The following is a 22,483-nucleotide window of genomic DNA, read 5'->3' on the forward strand; positions in this document are numbered from 1 at the left end:
CTTGCGACAGGTATTGCAGTGCTCGAGGGAGAATCAACTTTATGCCAACTTGGCGAAGTGTGATTTGTTCGAGTTAGAGGTGAACTATCTTGGTCATGTAGTTTCGGGAGAAGGTGTATCCGTGGATCCTTCTAAGATCCAAGCTATTGTAGATTGGCCAGCGCCGACCAATGTTTCTGAGGTTTGGAGTTTTATGGGTTTGGCTAGATATTACTGTCGCTTTGTTCAGAGTTTTTCCCAGATAGGTCACTCGATCACTTTTCTTCAGAGGAAAGGGAAGAAGTTTGTTTGGTTAGAGAAGTGCGAGTCAACTTTTCCTACCTTGAAGGAACTCCTTGTTAGTGCTTTGCTTTTGGCAGTTCCTGATCTATCTAGAGATTTTATGGTTTGCACAGATGCCTCTTTAGAAGGTATAGGAGAAGTGCTTATGTAGGATGGTCGTGTGGTAGCCTATGAGTCTCACAAAGTCAAGGACCAAGAGTTGAGCTATCCAGTTCATGACTCGGAGTTGGCAGCTGTAGTTCATGCTTTAGTTAGGTGGCGACATTTTCTATTGGGGCGTCGGTTTGAGCTGCACAATGATCACCGTAGTTTGTAGTATATTTTCACGCTGCCAAACTTGAATGCTCGACAACGAAGATGGATGGAATTCCTCTGTGAGTATGATTTTGAGGTTCAATATATTCAGGGGAAAGAGAATGTTGTGGCAGATGCTTTGAGTCATAGGCGAAATGAATTTGCAGCATTGTCCCTTGGGGTAGAATTGAGAGAGAGAATTCTTGGGATTCTACCTCAGGACACCTGGTATCAGGATGTTAAAGCCGTGATGGAGACTAGAAGGTCATTAGAGGGTAGATATTTTGGATCTAACCTTGAGGCAGATGGTCTTCTTCGACGTGTTGGACAGATCTATGTACCTCCTTTGGATGGACTTCATATTTTGATCATGATTGAGGCCCATCGTGCACCTTATTCGACACACCCTGGTGTCAAGAAGATGCACGCTGATCTTAGACAGATATATCATTGGGCTGGTATGAAACATGACATTGCTGATTTTGTGTCGAAGTGTTTAGAATGTCAACGGTTAAAAGCGGATCATCAGCACCCTGTAGGGCTTTTGCAGCGTAATTTGGTATCGGATTGGAAATTGGATATCATTTCCATGAATTTCATATTGGGGTTGCCTGTTTCTTCGCGTCGTCATGATGACATCATGGTCATTGTTGATAGATTGACCAAAGTTGCTCATTTTGTTCCTATTCGATCTTCCTATACAACAGCAGTGGTGGCACGAGTTTTCCTGGAGGATGTGGTGAGGTTGCATGAGATTCCTAGGCAGATAATTTTAGATAGAGATCATGTCTTTACTTCAACATTGTGGACCTCACTTCAGCATGCTTTGGGGACCCAATTGAACTTCAGTTCAGCGTATCACCCAGAGACCGACGGTCAGACCGAGCATGTGAATTAGGTATTGGAGGACATGCTTTGTAGGTACGTTATGGAACTTAATTTGCACTGGGAGGAATATCTATGCCTTGTGGAGTTTTCTTATAACAATGGATATCACAGTTCCATAGGCATGTGTCCCTTCCAAGCATTGTATGGTCGTCCTTGGTGTACTCCTTCGAGTTGGGATCAGTTAGAGGATAGGGTGCCCTTAGGACCAGAGATACTTTGAGAGATGAAGCAGCAAGTTGAGAAGATTCGTGGGCATTTGGTAGCTGCTCAAGATAGGCAAAAGAAGTATGCCGATGCTCATAGAGTGGATCGTCTATTTTCTGTTGGCAACCGTGTGTTCTTGAGAGTGTGTCCGCGGAAGAGTCCAATCTGTTATGGAAAGGGTTGTAAGTTGGCGCCTCGTTTTGTTGGCCCTTTTGAGATCCTTGAGAGGATAGGACCTGTTGTCTACCGTCTTGCCTTGCCGCCAAGCGTATCCCACATCCGTGATGTTTTTCATGTTTCTGTTGTTAGACCTTATCATCCTGATGTGACCCATGTTCTTAATTGGAATGCCTTGTAGGTCGAGGATAGACAAATTTCCACGGAGCTCGTGCGCATTCTTCTGCGTCGGGATTTGACCCTCGGGGGTCGTACCGCCCGAGTAAGGGTCCTATGGGACCCAAATGATGAGACCTCAACTATATGGGATGATGCAACGAAGATGAGAGAGCCTTATTCTTATCTATTTTAGGCTTGTAGGAGTAAGCCTAGTTTTGGGGGTTAGAATGTAGTACTCCTTTCTCGATCAGACTTTTAGACTCATGTTTGACTTTTGTTGACTTTTTCAATGGATACATTATTGTGATATTTTACTTAGACATTATGTAGTATGGTGATAAGCTTTAATTTGATTTGCAGCGTATGTTTTTCATGCATTATTTCCTTATGAATGTTAAATGTGATTTTTATTGGATTACTGACATGGACGGACACATTTACTTTATACGTGCAATGCGTTATATTCATGTTTTGTGTTTGTAAGTGTATGGAGTGCGAGGGGATGATTTTTTTCACTCACTCCGGTGAGATAGATAATGTCACGATTCTCCTCCATTGGTGTGCGTGCCGTGCCTTTTATTTATTCTATATGCACATGTGTTTCTTTGATGCAAGACATTGCAGGTACAAGTACCGGGTAGGTAGGGGGTATCGACTCCACCAGGTTTCACAGGTTTGAGCGTACCTTATTTGTTTGACGAGAGTGGTGGAGATAGTTTTTAGACCCTAAATTTGACCCGCAGTTACACTCATGTGGGTGTCATCAATCGGTCGTCATTTCTCGTTTGACTGATATGCAAATCTTGGTTCTTTGACATTTTTGTTTTGTGAGTCGTCAGGTGGTTATTTCTTGTTTTGCTTGCTTCCAGTTAGTTAGAGTGAATAGTGTTATTTGATGTTGGTGTATTTGAATTAAATTAATATGCCTTTGTTATTTGATGTTGGTGTATTTGAATTAAATTAATATGCCTTTGTGATTATTGATTTAATTAAATAAATTGAATTATTGAACTTAAATCGATAAAGTGCATGTTATATTTAAAAAAAAGTTATTGTATTGAATTGAAAAAGGCAATAAAGTTAAATTATATGCTATTGGAATTTTTAGATATTATGTTGAGTTAATTTCAAATAAGAAAAAGAAAAAGAAAAAAAGAAAATATCGTCATTGACTTTTTAGAGGATATTAGATTTTTACCTTTTTGGAAAATTTGCTATTGGTTGAATGATAACTTTAACCTAGAAGTTTTAAGTTAAATTTTTTCATATATTTACCTAAGATTTCACGGGAAGAGAGGAGAGAAATTTTTTGGAAGCTAAGTTTGGAAACAAAAAAATTGGAGATTGGATTCTGGATTGAAGATTTTGGTGTGTAGGTTGAGGCTCATCCCAAATTTTCTTCCAGGAGTGCATTTACAGGTTGGATAGATTTTATCTTTCTTCTTATTAAAAAAATTTAAATGGTTTGAAAACTTCTTGTGTGGGTTTGGAATTCATGAAATTTATTATTGGAAGCTTTAAATTTAATATAAGTTGTGGGAATTGAGTGATTTATAATGGAATTAATCTTTTTCCAAATCGGATTTATTAATATTGAAGAAATTTAATTTTAGAACCAGAAATTTAGTTCTCTGTGTGTGTTTTTAAGTTGAGCAATTTGTTGTAAATATTTTCATTTCAAGTTTGGGAGCAAAAGATTTTTTTTCTATTTGTATGGAGGTTTTCAGATTGTTAAAAAAACAAGGGTTACGTTGGCTAAATTTTTGCAAATTGACCTCCCCGTGTGTGTTCTTGATTTTTCTATTTGTGTGAGAGCAATGAAAATTTGAACTTAATCCCCTCTATTTTGTTTGAATTTTTCTTGGTTTTTGCCCATAAAAATTAATAAAATTTTTACCCATGTGGCAAGGGATCCACCTCCCCCCCACACGTGGGATGGTAGCTGCTCTACCATATGGTAGTTGCTGCTACCATCTGGTAGTCACTACTACCATATGGTAGCATCCCTGCCATCTGGTAGTCACTACTACCATATGGTAGCATCGCTGCCATTTGGTAGCAGTACTACCAAAAATAGCAGGCACCGTCTGTTAACAATTTCTCTAGTCTATTTTCTCAGCGCTTAAAAAAAATAACGTTTCGCTAGTTTTTTGAAAATGCAGATTTAATAATATATATGTATATATCCACACACACACACACACACACACACATATATATACATATTATTATAAATGTATTTTTCTTTATGATTACTGTTGGAAATTTTAGATATATCCGTAATTTAAGTTATAAATTAGATGTGGTATATATACATAATATGATGTGTATATAAGTATATATTCGACAAATATATATTAATATATATTTAATGTGATTTTAATTATTTTTTGGAAATTGTATTATTTGGGATATTAAATAAAATGATGTTTATGTGAAAGATGTATTATTTTAATATGGGTTGTTTTAGTTCATTAGGTTATTATGATTTTTACTTGTTCAAAAATAAAAGGGGGAAATTGGTTATTTGAGTTTAGTTTAAATTCTAGCCTTATTAGATTAATGACGACTTCAAATTTTCTTAAAAAGGGGTGGTTGTGTTTTCTCAAATCTTTAATATTGAATTGCAAGTATATAATAACTTAATTATTCTCAAAAGATTGTTTGAATTATGATCTTTAGCGAATCTGGTATGTCTTAGCAAAGAGCTTAATTTCATTGCAATTATTGTAATTGTTTAGTCGTCATGTTGTATTGTTTGTTGTACCCTCTTGAGCAGGTGTTGGCCTTATAACCTTGTCGATTTAAACCTTGTTGTGTTATATTCCATATGGTTAACCAAGGGTTAGTAAGATTGTGTTTTCGTAACCCGTGTTATGTAGTGGTCATATGGCTGTTAGTATCGCCATAGGGTTCTCTTAGGGAGACCGTGATTGTATTGTGTCCTATGAGAGAGTGGCTTTCGAGTGGGGGTCGTGCCCTAAGTGGATGGCTGGATAACCCCTCGAAAGTGAGTTAATAAGTGATAACCTAATAATTGATTGGGGGTGGGTAGTTCTAAACATTAAGTAAGATATTGTACCCCGCACATGGTTGAGTGCTCGTATAGACTCAAGATGTAGTGGGAAGGTCTGGAATGACAAACCGACCACCTTGTCTTGACGAAGGGTTGGTAGGGTCCGCATGAGTCTTGGATGGAACCGGGGGTTCGAGAAAGGTACCGGGATAACCCAGGTTGGGGGCTGGGACTTATGGAGGCCTACCTAGGGTAACCATCACAAGCTATGCGATGACACTCTCTCTTTAGGGTCACTAGTGTATTGTGATGATGAGTTCACCTGGAGTATTGTGAAGTCACTCTTGTATTGTCAGCCATGTTTTGCTTGTGCTTGCTTGAGGGTTTTCTGATATCTCTTAGCACGGTGGGGTGGTTCCTTTTTGGGATCATATGGTCGGGTGGTAGTGCCACTTCCCATCAGGTGTTTATGTTCGCGCCTTCATGTGAGGATTGACTTCGCAAATATTCCCATGGTTCGTGATTTTTGGATCATCTAATTTTGGAGATTTTTGTACCTTTGAGACCTATGTGGTCATTTGTATCAGTGGATTATGTTACCTTGGCAATTGGTAAAGATGTAATTTCATATGTATTATTTGAAGCCATGTAATAAATGATTATTGTAATCTTAGTTTATTTGGTTGCTTATTATATCAGTTATCTTTATTCATTGTGCAAATGCTTTTTTGAAAGAGATATATAATGCAATACTTTTAATCTTCCAAACGGTGAAATCTATCGTATGACTATGATTTATTTGTGTTTAATAGGTAATGTTGGCAATTGTATGTTTTTGAGCATCCTAAGATGGATAATTGGATTAACCTTAATAATGAAATTTAACCTTCCGAATAATTTTTGTTGGTAACCCTTTAGGAATTCTTTGTGTTACACTTCCGCTTGTAAAATAAACGTGCAATGTAGTAATTAAAGCACTTTATGTGGATTAAACTTAAAAAAGATAAAATTATTTCACCCTTGGTTAGTTTGTGTGGTTTTTCCTTTAGGGTTCTTGGCGGGGCATTACAACTATAGGTTCTGTCCTAAGTCAAGAAGGTAAGCCAATTGCTTACCATAGTGAGAAAGTCAATGATGCCAAAAAGAAGTATTCGTCATATGACAAATAATTTTATGCTCTTGTCTAGGCTTTGAAGAAATGGAGACATTATCTAATGCCTAAGGAATTTGTTTTGTACATTGATAACCATGCCTTACAATTTTCAAGTGTACAATCCAACAAAGCTGCAAATAGATTAAGTAGGAGAACTCTTATTATCCAAGAATATAAGGTGGAAAACTTGGGATTTGATGCCTTGAAAGACATGTACAAAGAGGAATCAGATTTCAGATAGGCTTATGCAGCATGTGAAGATCCTATAAGTAAAGATAGGAGTCAATGGATGGATTACATGATTCAAGAAGGGTTGTTGTTCAAAGGATGTAAGCTATGCATTCCCAGATGTTCAATGAGAGAGAATCTACTAAAAGAGAAACACTGTGGCAGTTTGGCAGGACATTTTGGGCAAAACAAAACACTTGTTCAGTTGAATGTATAATATTTTTGGCCAGGAATGCAAGCTGGTGTGAAAAGGTTTTTTGAAAGATGCAAGATATGCCAACATGCTAAGGGAAGAAGTCAAAACACTGGATTATATCAACCCTTGCCAATTCCTACTAAGCCATGAGATTCAATTAGCATGGATTTTGTACTTGGGTTGCCAAAAAATCAGAAGGGTAATGATTCTATATTTGTTGTAGTTGACATATTTTCCAAAATGGCACACTTTAGAGCATGTGCTAGGACAAATGATGTAACTCATATTGCCAATTTGCTCTTTAAAGAAGTGGTAAGATTGCATGGACTTCCTAGAAGTATTATTTCTGACAAGGATACTAAATTTGTTGGCTATTTTTGGAGGACTCTTTGGAAAATGTTGCGAACAAATCTCAGCTTCAGTTGAGCTTACCACCCTCAGATAGATGATCAAACTAAGGTGGTCAATAGAAGCCTTGGAGAAATATTGAGAAGCTTGGTAAGTGCACATCCCAAACAATGGGATCCAGTACTTGCACAAGCTGGATTTGCTTATAATGATTCACCAATCAAAAGCACAGGTTATAGCCCATTTCAGATTGTGTATGGTATGCATCCAAGAGGCGTTTATGAATTGCGAAACTTAGGAAAGCAAGAGGTCAGAAGTGCTGATGGAGAAAATTTTGCTACAGTTTTGTAATAATTGCATGACAATGTCAAACAACAACTTCATGAAAACACAAGCAAGTACAAAAGAAGAGGTAAATTTTGAAGTTAGAGATTTGGTTCTAGTACACCTAAGGAAGGAAAGGTTCTCAAAGAGAATACAACGAGTTGAAATTGACAAAGATTGGGCCTTGCAAAATCTTAAGGAAGTTTTCTTCTAATGCCTATGAAATTGAGCTTCCAGATGACATTGGTATTTCTCCCATATTCAATGTTTCAAATTTGTGTCCTTTCAAAGGAGAAGAGGACTCAATAAATGGACTTGAACTTGGGGATGATCATATTATAAGTTGGGAACAACAACTACTCAAAACACAACCAAAGGAGATTGAATCAGTTCTAGACAAAAATGTGGTAAAGAAGACCAAAAACAAAGAATATCTTCAGTACTTGGTCAAATGGAAGGACCAACCAGTTGAAGATGCCACATGGATGACAAGATTAGATATATTCAAGCATAGTGTCAGTATTGAGACCCATAAACACGCCTTTTGTTCCTTGGGAGTCTGATGCAGGAGCAACAAACATTTAGATTTTAGTTTTCGTGAACTGATTTCAACATATTTGGAATTTGGTTAAGATTTTGAATAACAGTAGTTACATAATGTTAAGGTTGTTCTAGATTTTGTGGATTTGGAAGTTTCATATTTTTGTATAAATATTCTAGAAGAGTGCAAGCTTGGGGGGGTTGGGGGGGGGAGGTACGTAGAATACCATATTTTATATGGTTTTGGGTGTTATGTGAGTTTACAATTAAATAGAGTGAGTTTTCTTAGTTTGGCAATCTTAGCCTTCTGTGTAGTTCACTAGGCTACCAAGCCACATATGACATTTTTGGGTGAGATAACAGACAAGTGGTTGGGGGGTGTGCTGTTGAATAGTGACATGTATATCATGCATGCTTAAAAGGAGGTGTTGGGTTGGGAATTTATACTAGCTCATCATAGTTACAGAGTTAGTTCAAGCATGCAAGCATTTTTCTTGGCAATGTTGATCTATGTGGGCACGTCGAAGGAATGGGCTAAAAAATTGACCTAGATGGTGTTCAAGCATGACTTTCTTGGCGAAATAGACGTTGTTATAGATAATGTAGACAAGAATCTCCTTATCACCCTTCCTCAGAAGTATTATATGGGCAAGGATGGTGGAGTTGCAGTTAAGGTTCACAAATTCCCAATTGTAAGGACTTTAGAGCCCGACATTCTGATGGGTCGATGGGGGGAGATAGACAGAAGCATCAATTTTTTGCTCTATATAGCCAAAATCAAAGTGCCCACATGTTCAGACTGGGAGTGGGACTATCTAATCACAAAAGGCTTTATGGGTGAGGAAATTGACAAGGATGTTGTTGAGATAGTGGGTGTGCTACATCTGGGTCGCGAGGAGGAATGGGTTGCAGAGAATGAATGTGATGTCGAAGAAGTTGGAAGGTCTGAAGCTCATATTGACTATGGTAAAGAGAGTTTGGTCATTAGATGGGATAGGATCGTGAGGGAGATGAGGAAAAGGGTTGAGCGTAAGGATGCTGTTGGCGAGTAGGAGGGTTGTGTGGTAATTGGTTGATGGTCGAGGTGGTCTTGGTATGGATGGGTGCTAACGAATTGATAAGGAAACTTTTTTGTAATGTTAAAAATTAAACTATTAGATAGGCGATATATAGGTGGTTAGTTTAGTTATATATGGAATCCTTTGTTTTTTGGAAGGCTGGATGTAGTTTTTTCTATGAATGCTTAGGCGGTGGGCTGTAGTTGAGAATGCTTTTTTTTTGTAGTTTAGCATAGAAGGAAAATTTGATGTAAAACTATTTACTCACCAAAAATAAATAAATATATAAGAGATAATAAAATATTAATATAATACATTGTTATATTATCTTATATATATATATATATATTTATCAATAAATATTATAATTATATTAATAGAAATATCAAAGATTACATATAAGATAAAAAATGTGTTGCATTACTTGTCGTATGAAAAGCAACACCAGAACAAGCCCTTACGTAATACTACATTCGAATACTACTCCTATACTTGGCATCTGCATAGATCTAGACTGACTACAAACATTATCCCTTGAACAAGATTACAAAAAGCCAAGCCATTGATTAACAAAAAATCCCTTCTGAGATTTAAACTCCTTACTGATTAGAGGATTCTCCCGTTTGTATGCCACAACTAACCCAATAATCCTCTTTCTTGAAATATGGTTTTTTCTTTTTTTGCATTGTATCCCCTTCTTGCTCTTGTATTTCTCCTTCCCTTTCTCTCAGATATTCTTTTATCCTTCTCCATCCATCGCGTGCTTCTGCTCTTCTGCTCTCTCTATCATCATCAACTCCCCAAACCATGAAAGGTTGTAGAGGGGGAGTAACTTCTGCGGCATAGATACATTGCCCTCTAATGTTAATGAATCCCTCCCTGGGTCTTGCCATGGCTAAAAAGGAATTCAGTCCCTCCTTCCATTCTTCTTTCATGCATTCTCTCGTCACCCATTTCACACCCTCCTTTGTGCCAAGCTCAAGGCACTAGGCTAGAAAAATGGATGCAATATCAACATTAGTTCTGAACTTGAAGGATGTTTTCATGTATGCCTCCTCTAAAAAGACATCCACCATTATTAGGAACTTGAGATCCTCTATTTTGAAAACATGTCTCCTCCTTTTTTCTAATATCACACCTTTAAAGGCACCTTGTTGCTTAGCTACCTCAAAGGAGAAGTTGGCCTCCATTAGCCTGCACCTGAACAAGTCGTCTACTCCTCACTCTACCTTCCAACGTCTCTGAACTTGCACCCAATGAATTTTGCTAAGAAGATAGCAGAGAGTAGAGACAACTTCTACTTGACACTTATACCACGAAATGAATAAGTGAACCCTTGTGACCTATGCTTGGGAAAAAATATCGAGACACATGTGAAATCTTGTCCCCTTTGCATGGTCTTCTAAGCTTTCAAATTCAAAGCGCATGATGAGGAGAGTCAACTGTTTGTAAAAGTGGTAGTGTCCTCACCCTGTAACCTTTTTGCGAAATCCTTCAACGCATCACCTCCCATGTGGTTTCAAAAGAGAAGTAGTTCATATCATCCCACCAAGTTGGTTGTTCCTCGGTGAGAGAGCAACTTTGATTCGATACCCTATCCACCAACACATTTCCATCTCTTTTGATATGCAATAATTTGAAAATAGAAAATTTAAGGAGCCCTGAGATTAACTTGATCCATTTGTTTAACTTCCAATTTTGAGCCTTCCTCGTCGTAATTTTGAGCCTTCCTCATCATAATTGCTTGGATAATGATTTGGTTCCATTTGAAGGGAAATTCAAGAGCAAGAAAATGAGAAATAAGTCCAAGTATGTATGTTGATTGAAGTAATATTACCAAAGTAGAGAACAACTTGAAAGCAATCACCCAAAACTTGAAGAGGAGACACAAGAGCTTTTGAAAGGGGAAAAACAAAGAAAAACCCTGTATGTATTATGAATGAAGACAAAGCTGAGAGAGCAGAGAGAGAGAGAGAGAGAGAGAGAGAGAGAGAGAGAGAGAGAGAGTCATTACAATGATATCCAAAGTGAAGAATGAAAGGAGAAGCATCTCTTAAATAGTGATGAGAAGAGGAGACACATAATATGTGTGCAAAGTGTCAACATCCTTAATAAAGGAAACTAAAATAAATGACTTGTCCTCACACATGTACAGAAGGACAAATTACATGTAGGGATTCCAAAGGGACATCCTAAACTAAATACAAATAAACCTAAGCCAAGTAAAGATTAAATGCTTTAACATCCCCCCTTAAGCTTTACTTGGGGAGTTTACATCAAACCCTTCAATGGGTCGCAAACCAAGATTTTTACAATGAAGTTGGAACTTCTCTTTACGAAGTGATTTTGTTAGAATATCAACAATTTGATCTTCACCCTTGCAATATAGAAGTGAAACTTGCTTGTCTTCAATTTGTTCTCTAATAAAGTGGTGTTGGAGAGCAATATGTTTGGTCCTTGCATGGAAGATATGATTCTTAGCCAAGGCAATGACACTTTGATTGTCACAATTCAAAGGTGTTGGATCTTGTTGAGGTACCTCCAAATCTTCAAGTAATCATTAGTGCATCCTTTATATTTAGCTTTGGTGGAACCAAGTGAAGTAGACTGTTGTTTCTTACTATTCCAAGAAATGACACTTGAAACAACAAAGAAACAATATCTACAAGTAGATTTCCCATGATTGGAATCTCCCCTAGATCTGAATCAGTAAATCCTTTTAAAATAAAATCATATTTTCATCATAAAATAACCCAACATTAAGAGTTCCTTTAATATATCTCAATTCTTTTTTGTAACTTTAAAGTGAGTTTGTTGAGGTTTAGACATATATCTAGAAACTAAACGCACACTATAAGTAATATTTGGTCTAGTAAGAGTTAAATAATTTAAACTTCCAACTAGTTTATATAAAGTAACATCAACTAAAGGAGTATTCATATCAAGCATTAACTTTGTTCCTAATTCAGAAGGAGTAGAAACATCATTAGCAACATTCATTTTAAACTTTTCCCTCTTTGCATCTCCAAAAGAATTCAGATCATAACTATTATCACCTAGACTTTGTTAGACAACTCAGATAACCAGGGGACAACTGAGAGGGGGGGGGGGAGGGGTGAATCAGTTGTCAACAGATTACAGAACTTTAAGCATTCAAATCCTTATTACCAGAACACATAAACTTAATACCAGAATGCATAAACCAAATACCATAATAAATGATATAACAATTAAGCATAAACATAAATTACATAATAGTTACCATCCATGCAGAACACATGACACCAAAATTTGTACATGGAAAACCACGATGGGAAGCTTACCCACTATCAGATAATACTTCTGCAGTATGTGATTATAATATGAGGGGCCTGCACATGGAGGAAGGCCAACAATCTAGAGAGCGCACTGCTCATCACAAAAGGAGCCTCAGTGACTACAATCCGGAAAGATGAGTGAACTGCAAAGATAACATCTCCTATGCCTGAGTACAATTCTAGTTAAACTCAGTATCAGAGGTCTTAAAAATCTCTTACCAACCCAATTCAATCACCTATGATCGACTAAGACTCCTGCATATGATTAAAATATTATTCGGACACGGGTAATTGCATAACCATCCCATAACCATAATCCCATATACCCATGATCTACAAGGAGATCTTATATTATATTTATACCAACCTGGGAACTAAAGAATGAGGTCGGCCGCCTAAAAGATAATACAATAAATTCATAACATAAACCCACAATCCAATGATCAACCAAGTCAGCTTAGGCAGAAAACAATGTAAACCAATCATTAAATCTTGTCGGTAACGCATCAGGATCATCCACCAATATATTACATAAACCAGTCCATAATCTAGATAACACTGGACCCAAAATAGGTCGCCATAAACCAAATCCAACACCACCGATCAACAGGAACATGAACAAGATAACCAACAACATCCCGAAAGCCATCTAGAAGTTGCACCAACAACACTTATCACGTGCATCAAAATATCTTCAACAAAGCTCTGGCAGTAAAACGCTTATCGGTGACCAAAATGCTTACTAGAACAAATTGTAGTATCTGAGTCATCAAATCCTGAATTAACTGATCGTGATACACATCTAAATAGTATGAGTGACATATTCAAATCAATTCCACAAACCAAAGCATATCGGAGCATACCGGATCAATATCATAATCCAACCACTCTACCGGAACCAACTGCAAATCGGTAAACAGCCAAAACATTCGATGTTGCCATTAATGACAAAACATCAATGCAACACAATCAATTCCTCCAAATTGCCAACAATCTTCCCCTTTGGCATTGATGACAACACTATATATGAAAAATATCCAAGTGCCAAGAAATGCCAAACAAGTCCCGCCCTGTGGAAGACAACCAACAATCTCCCACAAAATGATATAGCAGTGAAGATTTGAACCAAACTACCCTAATGAATATATCTCTCCCTTATGTTTTTCACAAGAGTAAATCTCCCCCTTTGACATCAATGCTAAAGATCTGACATAAATATCAAAGAAAGATCATAAATCCTCTTATTCATACAACTGACTACTCCCCCTGAGTAATAGCACCACCACATCAATCTGGAATTAGTAATAGCTCTGATAATGCATAGCAGACTGATGCCAATCATCATCACTTAGGTCTCTACTGGAGGGGCAGAAACCCCCAATCTGTCTCTAAAGTACTCAAATGATTCTTTAGGCCAAGGTTTATTGAAGATGTTTGTAATCTGCTCTTTAGTGTTCACATAAACTATTCTGACTTCATTTGCTTCCAGTTTCTCCTTCAAAAAGTTATACTTGATAGATATGTGTTGTCTTAGAATGAAATACCAGATTCTTTGATATATCAATAGCAGCAGAGTTATCACAATGAATAACTACCGATTCATTACAATCCACCTTTATATCCTTCAACATTTGCTTCATCCATAGAACTTGTTTACAGTTAGTAGCAGCAACAACATACTCAACTTCAGTAGTAGATAAAGAGGTACATGACTGTTTTTTGCCGATCCATGAAACAATTTTCTTTCCAGGAAAGAAAGCTCCACTAGATGTGCTCTTCCGATCATCAACATCTCCAGGCCAATTTGCATCTGTATATGCATATAATGTAAAGTCATCATTTTTAGGATACCACAAACCATATTCAGTTGTTCCCTACAAATACCTAAAAATCCTTTTCACTGCACTCTCATGATTCTATCTAGGATCACATTGATATCTTGATACAATACAAATTGCATTCATTATATCCGGTCTAGTCTGAGTCAGATATAACTAACCTCCAATCATAGACTTGTACCTTGTAGGATTTACCGGTGCAGATGCATCTTTCTTTGTCAATTTCTCACTTGTAACCATGAAAGTACCAACCGATTTAGAATTTTCCAACCCAAATTTCTTCAACAACTCTCTAGCAAACTTGAATGCACACTTAACATCCATCTGATAAACTTTGCAGTTCTTATGTGCAGCATAATCAAGAAATAATTTCACAGCTTCAATCCTAGCTACCGGTGCAAAGGTTCCATCATAATCAATTCCTTTCTTCTGAGAATATCCTTTACAAACCAATCTAGATTTATTCCTCACAACTTGTCCATATTCATTCAATTTATTCCTAAAAACCCATTTAGTTTCAATAAGCTCCTTATTTTTAGCTCGGGGAACTAAAGTCCATGTGTTATTCTTTTCTATCTGATCTAATTCTTCTTCCATAGGTTTCATCCAACATTCATCTTTACAAGATTCAATTATTGATGCCGGTTCAACTTGAGAAATTAAACATACCTCGTCAGCTGCCAACCTTCTTTTCATCACTCCTTTGTTTTTGTCTCCAATGATCTGATCTTCTGAATGATTCAACCTTACATATGTAGGAGTCTTCTGAATTTCTATTCCTCTGCCCTGATCTTCAGTTACTGTTGAATTTTCTGATATTGTCGGAGTAACTAGTTGAACATTTTGTTCTAATGTAGGTGCTATCGGTTCAGTTATGATCATTTCCATTGCCGGTTCTCTCTCATAAGTTCTGATTTGACTTTTGTTATGCTCATCCACCTTGACATTTGTGCTCTCCACAATGCAATCAAAACTCACATGACACAACCTCTTATGTCATAGCCAACTCTCATCAATTTGTGCAATCAAACATGTCTTCTCACTGAAGTTCAAATGAAAGATATTACCTTTAGTTTGTGTACCGGTTTCAATCTCCAATCTAGATTTGTTGATAATCTTGCATTTTCCATCCTTGAACTTTAACTGAAATCCCTTATCCACCAACTGTCCTACACTCAAAAGATTATGTGTTAAACCTTCAACATAATAAACATTATCAGTGTTATGCTTACCATCCAATGATATTGTTCCTCTTCCCTTAATCATGCATGCTTTGTCATCTCCAAATCTAACCAGACCACCATCAAATTCTTGCAAAGATAAGAACTTCCTTTTATCTCCAGTCATATGATGTGAACATCCACTGCCAATCACCCATTCATCATTTTCTTCAATTTTAGCAGCAAGGGCCTTATCTTCAGGTACCAGATCATCTTCCTTGATAGCCAAAAATAACCATTCCTTTCTATTGCTGGATTCACTAGATGAATCTTGTGCCGATTGATCATAAGAATCAGTTACACCTTCCTCATCAACAAAGTAGCATGATTTGTCATTGTTCCTCCTGTACTTATGTTTGTTATGATAATCATGGTTAGGCCTAAAAGATCTTCTAGCTCCTTTTCTTTAAATCTTGAATTCCTTTCAGGACATCTAGATGCAAAACGACCTATCTTATTACATACAAAACATTTAAAAGGTGATTTTCCTTCATACTTACTTCCAGCCAGTCTTTTATGTACTCTTCTAGCAAATAAGGCTTCAAGTTGCTCAAACTCTTCATCTTCTTTCTTCATATCCTCTAGTTCCTCTACATATAAAGCTTTTCCAATCACTCTTGCCGGTAGATGATGTTGATGCATGAAAAGCAGGTTCAAATTTTACAGCTCCAGAAGGTCCAAATTCATCAAGTTTAAAAGCAGATAACTTCCCAACCAAGGTATCCCTATTAACAAAGGTGTTGCCATAGTTCTTAGCTCATTAATTGCAGTAGCCTTCATGTTATAAGCCGGTGGCAAAGCTCTCAGCACTTTAGAAACTATTTCATCTTCTCTCAGAGATCCACCACAACATTGAATTCCTATAACAATGTCATTAAATCTCTCCATAAAAGCAGTAATCCTTTCATCTTCTTCCATCTCCAAGTTCTCATACCTCACCCGATAACCATTAATTCTAGCAATTTTAACAGTAGGGTCAACTTCATTCAGAGTCTCCAATTTGTCCCATATAGCTTTTGTAGTTGATTTGTTAGTAAGTCCCATTATCTGCTGATCAGAAAGTGCACACAAAAGGGCTTCTTTAGCTCTACAATCATTTTCAAGCTCCTTATCCAGGCTTGCCGGAGGAGGATTGCCAGATGCCAGATTAAAATGAGTTACCCCTTTTCTCAACGATCTCCCAAATTTCCTTTCCAAGATATCTCAAGCGAGTCTCCATCTGAATCTTCCATACCCTGTAAGTTGTTCCATCAAGCCAAGGAATTTCTCTCTGGAGTTCAACTGCAGATGTATTTTATGAACTTGAACTATTAGATGCCATAGGATCTTCCTCAAGCGGTTAAGCTTCTCCAGAGAGGACTAGGCTCTGATACTAATTGTTAGACAACTCAGATAACTAGGGGACAATTGAGGGGGGGGGTGGATTAATTTTCAATAGATTACATAAGTTTAAGCATTCAAATCCTTATTATCGGAACACGTAAACTCAATACCGGAATGTATAAACCAAATACCGGAATAACTGATATAACAATTAAGCATAAAGAAAAATTACAGAACAATTACCAACCATCCAGAATACATGACACCAATATTTGTACGTGGAAAACTTGGTAAAGGGAAAAACCACGATGGAAAGCCTACCCACAGTTAGATTATACTTTTGTAGTAAGTTTGTGATTACAATACGAGGGGCCTGCACATGCAGGAAGGGCAACAACCTAGAGCGCACTGCTCATCACAAAAGGAGCCTCACTAACTGCAAAATAAATCCAGACTACAATCTTGAAAGAAGAGTGAACTGCAAAGATAACATCTCCTATGCCTGATTACAGTTCCAGTTAAGCTCAGTACCAGAGGTCTTAAACCTCTCTTACCAACCCAAATCGATCACCTATGATCGACCAAGACATGGGGTGAATCATTTATCAATAGATTACATAAATTTAAGCATTCAAATCCTTATTACTAGAACACGTAAACTCAATACTGGAATGCATAAAACAAATACCAGAATAAATGATATAGCAATTAAGCATAAACATAAATCACATAACAACTACCATCCATCCAGAACACATGACACCAATATTTGTCCGTGGAAAACTCGGTAAAGGGAAAAACCATGGTGGGAAGCCTACCCACAGTTAGATAATACTTCTGCAGTAAGTATGTGATTACAATATGAGGGGCCTGCACAGGCATGAAGGCCAACAACCTAGAGTGTATTGCTCATCACAAAAGGAGCCTCACTGACTATAAAATAGCATTATTAATCGGGAAAGAAGAGTGAACTGCAAAGATAAATTCTCCTATGCCTGAGTACAATTCCGGTTAAGCTCAGTACTAGAGGTTTTAAACTTCTCTTACCAACCCAATTCAATCACCTATGATCGACCAAGAGTCTTGCATATGATTACAACATTTCGAACACAGGTAATCATATAACCATCCCATAACCATTATCCCATATACCCATGATCTACAAAGAGATCTTACATCATATTTATACCAAACCGAGACCTAACCAATTACGTCGGCCAGTTAAAAGATAATACAATAAATTCATAACATAAACCCATAATCCAATGATCAACCAAGTCGTCTTAGGCCACAAAAAATCTGAACCAATCATTAAATCCCGCTGGTAACACATTGGGATCATTCACCAACATGTTACATAAACTGGTCCATAACTTAGATAATATTGGACCCAAAATAGTTTGTCATAAACCAAATCCAACACCACCGATCAACAGGAACACAAACAAGATAACCAACAACATCGCAAAAGCCATCTAGAAGTTGCACCAACACCACTTATCATGTGCATCAAAAGATCTTCAACAAAGCTCTGTTGGTAAAACCCTTACCGGTGACCAAAAGGCTTACTAGAACAAATGATAGTATCTTAGCCATCAAATCCCGAACGAATTGATCATGATACACATCTGAATAGCATGAATGACAAATGAAAATCAATTCCACAAACCAAAGCATACTAGAGCATACCGGATCAATATCATAATCCAACCACTCTACCGGAACCAACCAGAAACCGGTAAACAACCAGAACAGCCGGTGTTGCCGTCAATGACAAAACATCAATGTAACACGTAATCAATTTCTCCATATTGCCAACATATTTGCACCTTGTTGAGTAAACTCAACAATCTAGTGATACATAGGAACATTCACAGGATGTGGGTAACCTGTTATGAGAATGAACCTGCGGAGAAGGTCGGCTTCCTCTTGATACTTCACCTAGAAGGTATTTAAAACTAATCTTTGCAGAGGAAACTATAAGAAGGAGAACATGAAACTGAAACCCTAAACCTAAGGTGATACACCAAAGTGATAATTCTAAATTTGGACAACTGACTAACACACACAATAACCAATAACACAATGGTTTTCTTGCACAACTCAGTGATTCATAATATTTGCATCAATTTATAAGAAGGCTAAATAATAACAATCCTATGGGGAAAAAGACTCTTTCTCACAACTTAAGACTGATTTTATAATTGACACAACTTATAACTTGCAAATATGTATGTATTCCTGTATAAAGTTGCCAATATAAGATACAATTACAAGGACAAGAGACATCACATGAAACTGCATCAGCACTAAGCATACAATATCATAAAAATGAGAAGGCATAAACTGCTTATTACTAATTAAAAGGTGTTACAATGTTGGATCAATCTTTGAAAATGAGTTACAAACTCTTCACTTTTGCAAAAAGAACTCTAAAAATTACAAGTTGCAAGAAGAATGACCAGTAAGAACTAACTCCAACAACTTGGATATATTTATGCTTTCCCAAAGCAGTTGTATGAAAACAAGACTCTACCTCTTTTGGTCGTGCATACTCAAAAAGCCTATTTTTTAGGTCCCTAAACAACTTTGAAAAGGCTTGTGCTTGAGAAAAAAGTCAAGCCTTATCATCCTTTATCATAAACGCTCTTAAAAATGCATTAAACGGTCCCTAAACAACTCAAACAAGACATATTCCCTCCACATGTTTGCCCACCTATACAACTACCCCTATATTCTTGACTCTCCTTTTAAATGTAATAATATCTCTTGCCTTATCAATATATGTAAATAAGAAAAATATCTAATAAAGTGATTTATTAATTATCACTTTAATAAATATTTTTCTTATTTCATTTATACTTAAGTCCATGTTATTATTTTTTTCATAATTATATTTATTAGGTGATTTATAATTTATCACTTAATAAATATTAATTGCATTGATAATGTTCATTTAGTGATAAATTATAAATCATTTAATAAATATTATACATTCAAGAAAGGGATGCAAAGTGAAACATTCGATCACTGGACTTGGTCAAATTGAAAAAAAAAACACAAAGGCAAAATGCCTAGACTTGGTCGAATACTTTAGGGTAAATGAAACCCTAACACAAGGCAAGAGCATTCATTCGACACATATTTAATTTGCTCTATCTGCTTCTTGAGGTGCCACCATGGTGCATTTCACATCCTCAGGGTTTGAATGGAAGTCTTCTTGAAGAATTTGCAGGTGTCGACAATAGGCACCCGGATCTAGTAAATTCTTTGCATTTCCTATGTTTAAAAAACTCATTTCGAGCTCTGCACGATTTTATTTAAAGGCATATTTTGATGGTTTTCTGTGTGATTCTATTCATCAACTTTGAACTATATTTTGGCGCCATGAAATATGCCATGACTTGCAAACTCTCTGTGTATTTGCTCATTCCGAGTTTTAATAAAAAGAAGGGCATATTTTGTGGTTCGTATTTCATGAAGATTTGTCATTTGCTTTGTGACTACTCCTTGATGCTGCCATACTTGGAAGTCTGTTGGGTTTTCTGGAAGAGTTTGAAGGCAATACTCAGGCTGCCATGACAAGCTTTATCACTTGTGAATGAAAACATTTGTTTAAGCTCCATCTCCAACTTTGAGAGATACCAGTTGCAACATTATTCTATGTGCATTTGATGAATGATGTTGTACCTCCTTTTGATTATCAAATCTTAGAAAGATTTTGCAAGTTTGAATTCATTATCTAGGCCACAACTGGCAAACTTTGTATATTATTACTTGTTTCAATCTTGATGCTGCATTCTAAGGCCATAAGGCAGGCCATGTCTTGAAACCCTTACAACTTTATCTCTAATTTAGAAGGAACCTTATAGGCTCGATAGTGGATTCTCATTATCCTCTTTGTTTGTATTGAACACGCTGTGATAATGTAGGGGTTGAAACCGCATATTTCTATTGTCACAGAGCATACATTGTGCAGGTTGTGGCTGATCTAAATTTCATTGTTGGCTGCACTTTGCATTATTCCTTTTGTGCATTAGAATATCCCTTGCAACTGTTCATTGACAACATGTGACCTCAATCTCTTATTTGCTGCCATTGTCATGAAATATCTCTTATGTGACCTCTATCTCTAAGTTTCATTGTTGGCCGCACTTTGCATTATTCCTTTTGTGCATGGTGAATATCCCTTGCAACTGTTCATTGACAACATGTGACCTCTATCTCTTATTTGCTGTCACTGTCATGGAATATCTCTTATGTTACCTCTATCTCTAAGTTTCATTATTGGCTGCACTTTGCATTATTCCTTTTGTGCATGGTGAATATCCTTTGCAATTGTTCATTGACAACATGTGACCTCTATCTCATATATGTTGTCACTGTCATGGATTGGTTTAGTAGGACTATGTTAGGCCCTGGCAAGACAATTTAAACTTCATCTTCCAATACAAGCTCCGTATTTTCATGATGCTGCAAACTCAATGAGTTTTGATTCCATCTCTGTCGTAGCACCATTCTTTGACATGAAAATGATTGTCATTGTAACTTGCAGGATAAGATTATTATACCCTTATTTATTCATTTTGCGTCTCGTGAATTATTTTTGAGATTGTTCAAACATAGCTCCTTGTAAAAGATGCAATACCTTTACTATTCTTGTTATGATTATGTATTATGCTTTTCACAACATCTTTTCACCATTGTCATATAAGCTTGAAAGCATTGTCCATTGACTATAGCAATGCCCTATACTGTTGCTCTTTGACCCCTTTGACTAAGGGAAAACCTTGTTTTGCCACTATCATTTAAGTTTCTACTACTTGTATTTCTTATGTCAGTGTGGTTCTATTGAGTAGTGATTTTTTATTTATACCAATGAATTCATCAATTCACTGTTGTGAATGATGAACCCCTTCTTGACTGAATTACCATGAAACAAGAAAGACCTTTGCCTCTGTTAAATTAGATTACAACATGCTGGGCTCAACCCTTGTGGGAGCCCATTTTACTCGACATGTTGTGATATTTGATTTCAGTATAATATAATCTAACAATAAATATGATACCTGTACCTGCACAATGAACAAACATGTTAGGTGAAACAATCAAGTTCAGATTGTAATGGATATTGATGATGATTTTTTTGCTTTCCTCTCTAATATATGTGATAACTTGAATAACTGATTTGACGCTTTATGAAAGCTTCTATGCATTTGCTGATTTTACATATGAACTAATTAGGTATCCTGAGCTCAACATCACTTTTCATCACTTGCAGGCACTTCTGGAGCAGCAAAGTGTAAGGAGCATGAATACAAGCGACAAGTCAACCTCGAGGATTTGTCATTCAGGGAATGACAGATCCCTACTCCTTTTATATGCTTTCTTCTGTAAATGTATAGTTTTCTTGTATGACACATTGAATTAGTTACTCCCATGGCTTGTGTGGGACACTATGCTTTTTGAATTTATTAATAAAGAAAATATTTTTGATACCTATACATAATCAGATACATGCTTTCAATTTTTTAATGCAAATGCTATCCTAGGTCTACTTGATTGAGCTGAGAGGAATTTAGGTAGCATTTTTACCTAATTTCGCCTCCAGCTCAATCAGGTAGAGTCGGGACAACATTTGCACTAAAAAATTAAAAGTACATATCTTATTGTGCCCAAATTCTCATACAAGTAAGAGATGTTATCAAATGAATAATATATTCAATGCAGGTGTTTTCAAGAAAGAACTGTTTACAACTTTGCATAGAAGGATGTTTTTTCTTTATTCATGAATATCAAAAGTATAGTGTCCCACACAAGCTGTGGGAGTAACTCATTTAGTGCATTATGAAAATAAATATATACATTTACGAAAGAAAGCATAAAAAAAGGAGTAGGGATCCATCGTTGCCTAAATG

General features: G+C 36.6%; 1 long non-coding RNA gene across 1 annotated transcript in view; it reads left to right on the forward strand.

Moving 5' to 3' along the window:
* LOC131068269 (uncharacterized) overlaps nt 1-22,019 on the forward strand; it is an 80,339-nt gene extending 58,320 nt beyond the window's left edge. Inside the window, exons 3-4 of the long non-coding RNA XR_009359316.1 lie at nt 3,381-3,423; nt 21,847-22,019. This is a non-coding gene — a long non-coding RNA (uncharacterized LOC131068269). The remainder of the gene's footprint in view (nt 1-3,380; nt 3,424-21,846) is intronic.
* Nucleotides 22,020-22,483: the final 464 nt, after the last annotated feature.

Source organism: Cryptomeria japonica, chromosome 11, assembly GCF_030272615.1.
Source record: "Cryptomeria japonica chromosome 11, Sugi_1.0, whole genome shotgun sequence".
NCBI lineage: Eukaryota > Viridiplantae > Streptophyta > Pinopsida > Cupressales > Cupressaceae > Cryptomeria > Cryptomeria japonica.